The sequence below is a fragment of the Schistocerca cancellata genome, chromosome 1, assembly GCF_023864275.1.
Source record: "Schistocerca cancellata isolate TAMUIC-IGC-003103 chromosome 1, iqSchCanc2.1, whole genome shotgun sequence".
NCBI classification, from domain to species: Eukaryota; Metazoa; Arthropoda; class Insecta; order Orthoptera; family Acrididae; genus Schistocerca; species Schistocerca cancellata.
This window is the reverse complement of record NC_064626.1, coordinates 308,841,165-308,853,846: the sequence shown is the minus strand read 5'-3', so window position 1 is coordinate 308,853,846 and position 12,682 is coordinate 308,841,165. Positions and strand designations below refer to the sequence as shown.

Below are 12,682 nucleotides of genomic sequence, written 5' to 3'. Positions count from 1 at the left end.
CATAGTATTTCTTAGCAAGGGAAAGTAGTGATATATGAGCATAACTCTGTAATATTTGGGATAATTTCAAGGAAACTTACTATCTCGTAAAATACTGTATGTTGTTGGGTAATACACGTGTAGCACTCCTTTGGTTAGCGTACAGTTGGGAAGGGATAACCATAAATGAACGAAATGGTTTAGTTTCAAATCTCTAGGTTTCGGGGTTAATTACCAATTAGCGGCAGTTTAGATGACATTTAGCCCGCAGAGGTGTTTGGGGGGGGGGGGGGGGGGATGACGGAACGAAAGAGTAACATTGTGTATTCTTGCCATTTAGTTCACTTGTTCTATAAACTGCAGTTCTGCTTCTGTTCCACACGTTTATTGTTTATGAGATGAGAAACAGGATGTAGAGTTGGAGAAAGAAAGTCGAACAAGAAAGTGTGCTTCTGTTAGTTAGGTAATTAGTTTCAAGCTAGTTAGTTTCATGTTCCATGGTTCATTTCCACCGTAAATCGTAATGAAAAGGAACGAGTCATATTACATTCACACGACAGATTAGTTTGTAAATATGTGTATATGCTGAATATTTATAAGCTTTATTTTCTTTATTTTTATTTTAATTAATAAATGCCATGTGGTTATAATTAAACTTTCCCTATTTAACAAATTATAACACGGAAATTATTTTTATTTTAATTAATAAATGCCATGTGGTTATAATTAAACTTTCCCTATTTAACACGTTATAACACGGAAATTAAGTACTTACCGTACGAGCACCAAACTTGGTAGCATTAATGTCCAGACTACGGGGTGCATGATTTCCATGCGCCACAGCGCCATCGTCCAGTTCCAACTATGGCCACCGAGTTCCATCATCAGTCATCGTGATTCATGGCCTCACACACCTGACCAGTCGCAGTGCACTTGTTGACGTGTCAACATGAGCCTGGACAAAAGCAGCACGGCGTTATTGGTGGAGCTCTATTATAAACACAGCAGTAAGAATGTTGTTGATGTTTGGTTTGTGGGGCGCTCAACTGTGCGGTCATCAGCGGCTGTACAAAGTTACAGTTTTTACACAGTCCAATCTAGCCACTGTCACGAATGATGATGCCGAAATCATGAGGGCTACACAAACACCCAGTCCCCGGGCAGAGAAAATCTCCAACCCCACCGGGAATCGCAAACAGTACCCAGTGATCCAGAGGCAACAACGCTAACCACTAGACCACGAGCTGCGGACAAAACAACAGTAATGCGGCAGCTGCACTTCGAGAATATAGCCCGCTGAAAGAATTACGGAAGGGTTCTCTTTCTCCGCCTGCTGTGTAGAGGGTGATGAAAAAGTTCGAATCAACTAAAGAACTGGGCGTCGCTCCGGCAAGAGGCCGACGACCGGTTGCACCGCAGGTGGTTGACGAAATCGCTGCTGCCATGGCTGACAACACTGCGCGCAGTCAGGCAGTGCGCGTGCTGTCTTACGACAGTTGAACATCCCGTGGTCCACTGTATAGAGGGTGCTTCGAACCATTCTCAAAAGGTATCCGTACAAGATCCATATTGTACAGCAGCTTGCAACACAGAACGCATAACGACGTGTTGACTTCGCTCTCCACTTTCTCGCAAGGACTGATGTTGACGAAGCTCATTTTTCTCTGACGGGTGAGGTGAGCCCACAGAATTACCTAGTGTGGGGATATTCACTTCCAGTTACTATGTGTGAAGTTACTCTGTATGGTGAACGTGTCATCGCATGGAGTGGCTTCATGGCTACGTTCATCATTGGTCCATTCTGTTTTGAGCAGGCAGCAAGGTCCAAAGAGATGCAGTGTGACTGGCCAGCGTTACTGCGATACTCTCCGCCAGCATGTCATACTCGCTCTACACGATCGAATTATCAGCCGATCGTTTCCAAATGCTTGGTTTGCACAATGACCTGATCTCATTCCCTGTGATTTCTGGTTGTGGTGCTACCTAAAGGACAGGATTTACCAGGGGAACATGCACTGATCTGAAGCGCAGCAGATCAAGAGAGATAGCCAGCATACCTAAGCACATGCTTCGTTCTGCTGTGCAGAAGACACCCTTGCGCATTGAGACTCTTCTGGAAACTTATGGGCACCACATTGAGCCCCTTTTGTACTAGTAATGTTACCGCCATGATGTATCGTAGCAGCAGTTAAAAGTGTTTCAATTGAATTGATCCTACATTATTGCTCTTCCCCATGTCCCTGACATTAATGCTACCAAGTTTCCTACTCGTACGGTAATTAGTTTCCGTGTTATAACGTGTTAAATAGGAAAAGATTTATTATAACCACCTGGTATATAGGTGAGTCAGTAGTTCCTACCCACCACTTTTTACACATTAGAGTAACAGAAATTCTTCTACAGAGTAGAGGGAAATGCCAAGGCGAAACTTTTTTCAGTTCGTTTTCAAACTTTACTTTGCTGTTTGTCAGACATTTTCTATCGCTGGGTAAGTTATCAAAAATTGTTGTTGCTGCGTTGTGCTCTTCTTTTTATGCTAAAGACAACATTAATGTGGAGCAATGAATGTCATTTTTCCTTCCGGTATTGTAATCATGTACATGATCGTTCATTTTGAACTCCTGTCGATTATTTACAACAAAATTCACGAGGGAATTAATGTAGAAAGTAATATTATTAAATACAATATGAAACAGGCGTCAATTACAGTGCAGTGAACAAAAATAATTTGAAACGGAAATGGTGACTTAAGTTATTTGCAATAGTCGCGCGAAACCTAGACGCTATAAGATTAAAGGCCGTATTTCGTAAGGACAAAGAAAATATAACAACCCCTGCTACATTTTTATAAATATATTGAAACTTCCTGTTGACACATTCTCTGTAATCTAAATATTCTCTGCAGTCTCACTAGATGTAAAGAAAATACGTGAGAGAGAAGTGCTACTGATCATAGCTACAATCTGAATAAGATTACTAGGTTCCTCTAGTCACAGTTCCGGTAAACGCGCTACCTATTGACATTGAAACGGACAAAATAGAAATTTTCGTTGTCACCGCGGGATAACCGCAACCGCTGATGTAAAAGCTGTGTTTAATGTCACGCCTCAGCTGTACGTTTCTTCTGTTACATATTTTTACATTCTTCATTATTATTTATCTCAACTTTGTCTCTGGTGATCAACTGAGCTTTACACCGGATAAGACGTCTGAGCATTACGAAGAAGCGAGTCGAAATAAGTGGAGGAATAGTTATTTCGGTCTAAGCAGCGTATTTTCTATAATGCTTCTATTCGACAAGTTAAATCTGCATCCTGGCCGAAATTTCAACCAGCCCCTTACCTTTCACAAGCACCGGGCTAGCATTTACACCATCTAACCACGCCTCCCTGATAGCCTCAAAATTTCAACCGTCGCTGGCTCCCCGCCAGGAGGAAAGGCCTTGGAGATTTAGGTGAATCAAGGAAAAGGGCATACCTGTGTGTCAGCAGGGATTTCAACCTTTCTCTTACAGAGTACCGGTGGTTTAAACACTGCGCCACATCGACTTGCTCGTACCTTTCAACTCCTATCGTTTGCGAGTAGTCTGGTCCTGACCACAGCTAGAATTTGGTGGTCAATTGCTCCACGTTAGTATTCTGCTTTTGATCGCCAATAATGCGTATGATTAGTCAGTAACGGTAAGGAACTGCTACCACATAATTGAAGCAACACTTTATTAACATGTACTGATATATGAAATACAAATCTAAGTAAGTATGACAAGATGGGATGTAAACGCTTGTCGTTACAGTCGTGTTCAATTTATTACACTGGCTGACAGGGTCAGGAGAAAACGGAACGAAACTTCACCGGTTAAGAGGGTATGTAATGCTGATGTTGTTGTGGTCTTCAGTCCTGAGACTGGTTTGATGCAGCTCTCCATGCTATTCTATCCTGTGCAAGCTTCTTCATCTCCCAGTACCTACTGCAACCTACATCCTTCTGAATCTGCTTTGTGTATTGATCTCTTGGTCTCCCTCTACGATTTTTACCCTCCACGCTGCCCTCCAATGCTAAATTTGTGATCCCTCGATGCCTCAGAACATGTCCTACCAACTGATCCCTACTTCTAGTCAAGTTGTGCCACAAACTACTCTTCTCCCCAATCCTATTCAATACCTCCTCATTAGTTACGTGATCTACCCACCTTATCTTCAGCATTCTTCTGTAGCACCACATTTCGAAAGCTTCTATTCTCTTCTTGTCCAAACTGTTTACCGTCCATGTTTCACTTCCATACATGGCTACACTCCATACAAATACTTTCAGAAATGACTTCCTGACACTTAAATCTATACCCGATGTTAACAAATTTCTCTTCTTCAGAAACGCTTTCCTTGCCATTGCCAGTCTACATTTTATATCCTCTCTACTTCGACCATCATCAGTTATTTTGCTCCCCAAATAGCAAAACTCCTTTACTACTTTAAGTGTCTCATTTCCTAATCTAATTCCCTCAGCATCACCCGACTTAATTAGACTACATTTCATTATCCTCGCTTTGCTTTTGTTGATGTTCATCTTATATCCTCCTTTCAAGACACTGTCCATTCCGTTCAACTGCTCTTCCAAGTCCTTTGCTGTCTCTGACAGAATTACAATGTCATCGGCAAACCTCAAAGTTTTTATTTCTTCTCCATGGATTTTAACACCTACTCCGAATTTTTCTTTTGTTTCCTTTACTGCTTGCTCAATATACAGATTGAATAACATCGGGGAGAGGCTACAACCCTGTCTTACTCCCTTCCCCACCGCTGCTTCCCTTTCATGTCCCTCGACTCTTATAACTGCCATCTGGTTTCTGTACAAATTGTAAATAGCCTTTCGCTCCCTGTATTTTACCCCTGCTACCTTCAGAATTTGAAAGAGAGTATTCCAGTCAACATTGTCAATGATATGTAATGTTATTACAATGTCTACAAACCCGAATTTAATTTACAAAGAACTTTGGCAATATGAGCCCATTTATCAACATGACGTTGCACCCCTCTAGCTTGGATGCACACACCGATTCGGTTGGGAAGGGTGTCATAAAGCCGTTGTACCCTCTCCTCAGACAAGCTGGCCCACAACTACTGTTACTGATCCTTGATATCCTGATTGCTGGCATTCGTACGGAACTGTCGTCTGAAATGATCCCCCACATGTTCTATTGAGGACAGATCTGGGGATCTTGCTGGTATTGGGAGTACCTCGACATCATACAGACAGTACGTAGAGAGACGTACGAAGTGTGGAAGAGGTCTGTCCTGTTCAAAAGTAGCCCCACGATACTGTCGCGTGAGAAGTAACACAAAGGAATACAGGCTGTCCGCGTCGTACCGTTGCGCCATTAGATTTCCCTTAATGATGTCCAGCCGTGACATGAGGTAACATCGCTGTGTCTCTCCAAACATCGGAAGAATGGGATACCTGCTGGGCAGAGGTCGCTGCTACACTCGCCTATAGTGATCATCTTGGGTAGTGCAGAACCGCGATTCATCGTTGAACATAATGCGACACCATTCATCATCAGTCCTTTATTCGCGATCACAGCACCACTCCAAGCGCAGTCGTTAGTTTTGTGGTGTTAAGGTCAGCCTACGGGAGGGACGCTAATTCTCCAGTCCGGGCGCTGCTAGTACCCGACCAATGATGCAAGATGACACAAAATTTTACAGGGAGTCGATTACTTTTTCTCCGATGGCAGTCGCAGTTGTGAAGTGGTTAAGATGCGGTTGGTGTAGAATACGGCGAACCCCCCTTGTGCTGGTCCGATGTGGTCGACTGGAACCATGACGACGAGCATGCCCGTCATTACGTTCCCATGCTGCTCAACAGCGGGCCAGCTTCACGCCCTAATACCACTGCAAATCTGGTTATTGCACGATTCGACTAGCCGGCCAAATGGAGACCACAATGAGGCCGCTTATAGACACCCGTCATGTGCCGATAACGCCGTGCAATAGGAGAATGCATTATATATACTAAGATGGTATCTGTTCTTTCGGACATGTTATATAGTTAAGGCTCACCGGCCACTTGACCATCTTCTTCTTCTGTGCGAATGCACAAACAGTGCCCGAACTCTTACGAGAATCGGCAACGCGCCGCGAGGAATGAGTGTAATGGGCGGGGGCACTACGAATGTAGTGCGGGACAATACGTTGAGAATGTGGGTTTCGGAGGAGGCGTGCCAGAGATAAATCCCTGCAATCGCCCTATTCTCTGTGTCCTCGGTGGCTCAGACGGATAGAGCGTCTGCCATGTAAGCAGGAGATCCCGGGTTTGAGTCCCGGTCGGGGAACACATTTTCATCTGTCCCCGTTGACGTATGTCAACGCCTGTAAGCAGCTAAGGATGTTCATTTCCTTTTAATAAGGAGAATGCATTTCAGAATGCCTTACGACGATCACTCAACATCTGACGCTTTTCAAGTCACTTATGACTCTATCACGCCTGGTAACAGCACTAAACATGAAAAATAATGTACTGTGGTGGCCGTTCTGTCACAGAGAATTGCAATCCTAAACATTTACGTACCCGCAGGTGGTATGTACGTATATGAAATTATGTTTACTTTATTTGTATTAGGCCGCGTGTGACTGTAACTGTGCGTTCAGCTGTTGGACAGTCCATTTGCATCACGTTAACGAGCAGATGAGGTACTATAATACATCCAAACATATTGAAAAAGTTTTACGTAACCTTCATGAAGAGATCATGTTTTATTGTTCGGAACATCTTTCCCAGTACTCTTTTCGCCACAGCAAATCACTACATACAGCCATCTGTATAATGAAGGTAGAATTAAATCTATATTCTGCATGCAGTTCAGTATCTGTAATTATGTACGGGACAATACAGTGTATCTTCCACTTATCATTCTGATAAGCTGCGAAGAGTAATTTCAAACTTAGACTGTACCACTTTATGGAAGGGAAGGGAAGGTGCCAGCCGAATTGGCACACACTACAGCGACGTTATTCGAACATTGAGCCATTATTGAGAGACAGTAAACATTGAAGTAGTGCTCAAAATTACGGCTCGTAAGTACCTCGAGTTAACAGTTTCGTGGTTGATCGGATACGTATGTCCCAATAAAGTAATATGCAGCTTTTGGGGTTGGGAAGTCTGTATCTCATATCTGTCTAGTTCTAGAATGTAGCCAGATGCTTTCTGAAATTGGAGAAAAATATTACGGACCAAGAGGTGGATATACAGAAGGCTGACGGTTCAAATGGCTCTGAGCACTATGCGACTTAACTTCTGAGGTCATCAGTCGCCCAGAACTTAGAACTAATTAAACCTAACTAACCTAAGGACACCACACACATCCATGTCCGAGGCAGGATTCGAACCTGCGACCGTAGCGGTCGCTCGGTTCCAGATTGGAGCGACCAGAACCGCACGGCCACTCCGCCCGGCTTATATATACAGAAGGCTGTGAGCGATCTATTGGGGAGGCGTGTGTTTATAGTGTCTGTTGCATGAAAATCATATCATATCACCGTCTTCTCCATTCCAAGAGTCAGCAGCTCGTGGTCGTGCGGTAGCGTTCTCGCTTCCCACGCCCGGGTTCCCGGGTTCGATTCCCGGCGGGGTCAGGGATTTTCAATGCCTCGTGATGGCTGGGTGTTGTGTGATGTCCTTAGGTTAGTTAGGTTTAAGTAGTTGTAAGTTCTAGGGGACTGATGACCATAGCTGTTAAGTCTCATAGTGCTCAGAACCAACCATTCAAGAATGTAACTAATTGTGTTTTCTTATACATCATAGACATTGTTTTGAAAACTACTACACATCTCAGTTGTTACATAATTTTTATGTAGTGTGACATATATGTCCTATAAAACTTCATAGGATTTAGAAAATATTGATGTTTGGTGTGTCAAGGCCATCTTCAAATGTTATGTTGAAAACTTGTGTATGGTGTTTCATGTTTTTAATTGTCATAGGAATAAAGGCGTTTTGGTAATGATTTGTTATACTTTTTTCCATAATTGCTATCCTCATAAAATCATTCTAAAATTAAAAAATTTTGCTCTGAAAATTCCATGTTCATACTGTATGAAACCGTGGGTCTATTGCATTCATTGAACAAATGTCTCACTCCACCCACTTTCAAAACCAGTCAGTTTAAAAACTTTTTTGGTAGTGAAAGCGTACTACCTACCTTAAAGGAAGACAAATTTTGACCTTTTATTTTTCAAACATAGGCAAAATAAAATTTAACCGTGAATGGGCTAAATCGCTGCCGTTTTGCAGGAAAGGAGGAGGCGTATGTGGACTCCGAAAGTGCACAAACATCAGCATCTGAACACGGTCAGTGTGTTCTCTGGGCGTTCTGCACCAACCATACAAAACCCACAGGATCGTGATGTGCGAAGAGGGTGGACAGGGCTACATCTAGGACGGAACCTGGATAAATGGTGTCGGGCTCCCCTCACCGACGAGTGGTGATTTGTACATAGCGTGATGATCGTCGTACGAGTACAAGAGTGTGGAAGCAGTAAGATTGCACCACACGTCACACGCGTGAAGTCCCACAGAGTCAGCAGAGCAGGAGGTGAGCCATGTTTTGGGGCGGTGTCACATGTTGATGTCGGACGCCCCTCATCGCTGTCAGTGGTAATGATTTGAGGGCTACATAGATTCGGTGCAGGATCCTCCAATCAACTATCCAGCGCTACAGTCAACATTTTTCCGATGGATTCACTTTTAAGACGATCATACAAGAGCACACATGGTTTACCTCGTGAAAAGCTTGGTTTAGAAGCCAAGAATCATTCGAATGGAAAGGCCTACAGTATCTGCTGGCATGAAGCCGAATGAGCATGCTTGACAACAGTTGAAACTTCCAATGCGTCGTTGTAGTGGCTCTCTTGAAACACTGTATGAGGCAAGGAGAACTGCATCACTGAACGTTACCCAGCAAACGATTTTGATCTCACAGAGGTGCAGAGAAAAGCATTTTACAACAGGCTGCCTTCATTTTATCATTTAGTTTTTATTTTACAGTAAAGTATATCATTATACTCATAAAATTACAACCGTACATAGAGAACAACTTACAGGAATACCAAGCTGCCTTCAGACCAAACCAATCGACAGTAGATCACATTTTCTCTCTAGGAAGTTGTTTAAGAAACTTTCTATTGCTTGTGCCGTTTTTCCTGCGGATACGCAGGGTCGGCATGGTTGATCGGATGTGGCAATATTAGTTGAAGGGGTGGCCGGATGCCCTTCCTGCCGCCGTCCCGAACCCCCCGGGAAAAAAGTAGGGTACCCCAACTGTCTGCGACTAGTGTAATCCATGGAACAGTGCCAAAGTGTTCAGATTGCGAGCCGTGTAACTGAGGCGGGACGTGGAGACCAGCCCAGTATTCACCTAGGAGGATGTGTAAAACTGCCTAAAAACAACATGCAGGCTGGCCGGCACACCGGCCCGCGTCGTTAATCCGCCGGGCGGATTCGAACCGGGGCCGGTGCGCCTACCCGAGTCCAGGAAGCAGCGCGTTACCGCGCTCGGCTAACGTGGCGGGTTATTTGAGAAACTGGGAATGTGATACAAATATCTATAAATTCTGTTCGGCGATTTTCAACGTGCATGCGATAGCACCCACAGGAATAACCTACACAATGCTTTGCGTGAGTTCAGAATCCTTGAGAAGCTAGTGAGAATGATACAAACTTGTATGTATTTCTAAGTCTGCCGTCCAAGAGCCATCTGTTGCCATATTTGGAGTCTGTTGCCAGAGAGAACAGCTGTTACATGATGAAATCTGTTACCAGAATCCTAAGAAACCGTCTCCTGTGCTTGCTTTGGTGAGACTCTCTGTCGAAAAGACAGAGCACTGAGTTTTATGTCTTTAAATTCGTCCTCTATGAGCTCCCGAAAATACTCCTCGAACCATCCGTCCTCCTGCTCACGCCATCCCGACAATCACAGGGAAGCGGGCCTACTCCAGAGCCATTTATCTTTAACTACCAATCCTCAGTCTTCTCTAAAAAGAACTGCAAAGCAGTCAGTGATCTCCGTTTCTTAACTGTCTTTTTCAGAACAACCAAGTTTTAGATTTCACGACCATGGGAAAGTTTCCTCTCACTTGACCTGCCTTCTGTGACCTCGCTGATCAAAGTGCAATAACCTGTGCAGAAAACACATTGTTGGGATATATTGTAAAACGTCCACTATGCAGGAGGCCTGTCGCCACGACTCTCTTCAGTGTATTCACTAGGACCAAGGGCAGCTCTTCAACTCCCAGATTTCGCAATAATCGACTGCTTTGTCCGCTAATGCAGGGTCAGCAGAACAATGCATTTCCCACATATCTGCCTTGTGAGCGGCTAGGAGCACCTCCGCCCTCGGTTGGCAACCCAATTTTAAGTTGCCCCAAGAGTCCTCTGGGAGTAGCATGGCAGCATTTGCCAGTCACTGCCCTTCATTCTACATTAAGTCCCTCATACACAGGCCAACCAGTCAGCTGACCTGGCCTGCCAAGTGTGTCTGCCCTGACCCATTCACCTTTGTGTGGACGGATTTATAGCGGTCGGGTCCATGGTCTGGGTGAATCAGTTTGTTGGCAGATTGCCCCAATCGCTACCTGCCATCCCACTCTCCATCACTGCAGGTAGGTGAGGTCCGCCAAGCACTTGCAGTGTGTCCACTCACTGTCAGAAGGGTTGGTGATCGGCTCAGCAGGGGAATGGGGAGGGGGGGGGGGGGTTAGCCAACCAGATAGCCAACCTCCAACCTCCTCCCACTGAAGTGTGAGTTTGACTCAAAATATTCGCCTTTGAGTAGGCGATTGCATAGTGATTGGGTCAATGGTCTGGGCACGCCAGATGCACTGGTACAATGCTACCAGATGGCCCTGTCTGTTACCTGCCATCCCACACTCCGCCATTTTGCCTCCTGTTTTGGGATGGTGAAAGCTGCCACACTAGAGGGCGCAGTTAGGGTCCGCCACGCAATCGCAATGTGCCCACACCCCGTCAGACAGATCGGCAACACAGTCAGTGGAGGTGTTTGCTGACTTGTCAGCCTGTGAATTGGTGGCTTTAGCGCTGACTGTGCATGGCTTTGGTTTGCAAGCAAATATTCTACATACATGAAAAAATTCCCAGTTACCAGATAAAAAAGGAGATTAATAATGATGCCTTGACTCTCACAATTACTGCCACAATGCTCCTCATTTGGATAAAAAATAATGGCTTGACTCGTCTACATATGACTCTAATCGGTGTCAGATGTTATTCGCGTATAGAATAAAATGAAAAATATCAGACTGAGGATGGTTTGACGCTTTTCACCCAAAAAGATCAATATAACCTTAAATACAACATGTCGACAAATAACTGGTTACGTGAAACCCACTCCGATTGATTTTATACAAAGTGGGCAGAATAGTTGGTTATGAATACAATGAGAAGCTTAATCATACCTTTGACGACACCAGGACCCGGAAGACTTAAATAACGCAAGAGATTCTTGAACAAAGACCTTAACAAGCTTCCAAACGATTAACCTCATGTACAGGAGACACCCAGCTGCGAGTTGAGTGGAAGGTTTGAAGGAGCGTGAACCACATTAGAATGGATGTAACGCCACTGAACGCAAACCAGATCCAAAGGGGCTTGAAGATGAATACGACGAAATATGTGATTGTAGCGAATGTCAAGATATGGAACGTCTCCTTACGTATGCTAACTGTCCCAGTAAATACACCCTGAATGAATTGTGGCAGGGAAACAAGGAAGCAGTGGACGTAGCCTAATTTTGAGCAGATAAACTATGGTCTCCGGATATGAAAAGGTCACGTAAGATAGAAGACTGTTTTATTCTCCTGCTTTTCTATTATTAAAAATTATATAACTATCAATAATCTTCCGAACATTCTGAAGTTAACTCAGCCATTTTATCTGACTTGATTTACCATATATGACAGTCATAAATTAACTTGAGAAGTTAGGCAGTACACAAGCTATGTGGCTTGTAGTCTGGTGAGAAATACAGTTCCACCATTTTATGGGACGAGTCACAGCGAACCGTATCGTTTAGCTGGGCCGGGTTCAGCTCCTGCGGGTAGCGGTCGCCTGCAGGCAGGACCAGTGCCTGCCTTGACCTCCGAACTCCAGCGCGGCTCTCCAGCTCTCCAGATGACCCCAGCCACTCGCTCCCGGCACGAGGTCGTCTTTTACTTTTGTGTCAGGCTCCCAGATCTCGTGCTGATAGCACCGCTGGAGATTTATACCCAGCTTAATAATCGCATTACGGTCTCTTTAGGATGAGCTCAAAAATGATGAATTTTTCCGCTTTCGGCAGAACGCGCACCGTTAACGATGCGTTCCGTGCAGACCAGTAAATCATTATAGCTATGGAAGTAAATGAGATGACAGCCCCCAAGGCGCTGATCGGTACACCTATAATTAACCGAGAGTCTCGTGCTTGACAGCAGAAGAAATATAGCAGTCGCGTATTGTGAAAAAGCTCTGGAGTCCCTCGCACGCAAGCAAGTGCATAAAAGTAATACTCTTTATGAAATACCTTTGACAATGGAAGACGCAGTGGACGCTTGAATCTACGTGACTGTTCGTGAAGAGTAGACCCTACATGAAGTGCTGACTGCAAAAGACGGGAGTTCTCGGTTACCAGTTACCAGTTCGATCACTTAATCTGAAT

General features: G+C 44.4%; 1 protein-coding gene and 1 non-coding gene across 2 annotated transcripts in view; one reads left to right on the top strand and one right to left on the bottom strand.

The window, feature by feature from the left end:
* Positions 1 to 12,682, bottom strand: part of LOC126173147 (serine proteinase stubble) — a 538,296-nt gene that overhangs the window by 179,995 nt on the left and 345,619 nt on the right. The window lies entirely within an intron of this gene.
* Trnat-ugu (transfer RNA threonine (anticodon UGU)) lies at positions 6,234 to 6,307 on the top strand. Its single transcript has one exon. It is a non-coding gene; the product is annotated as a tRNA-Thr (tRNA).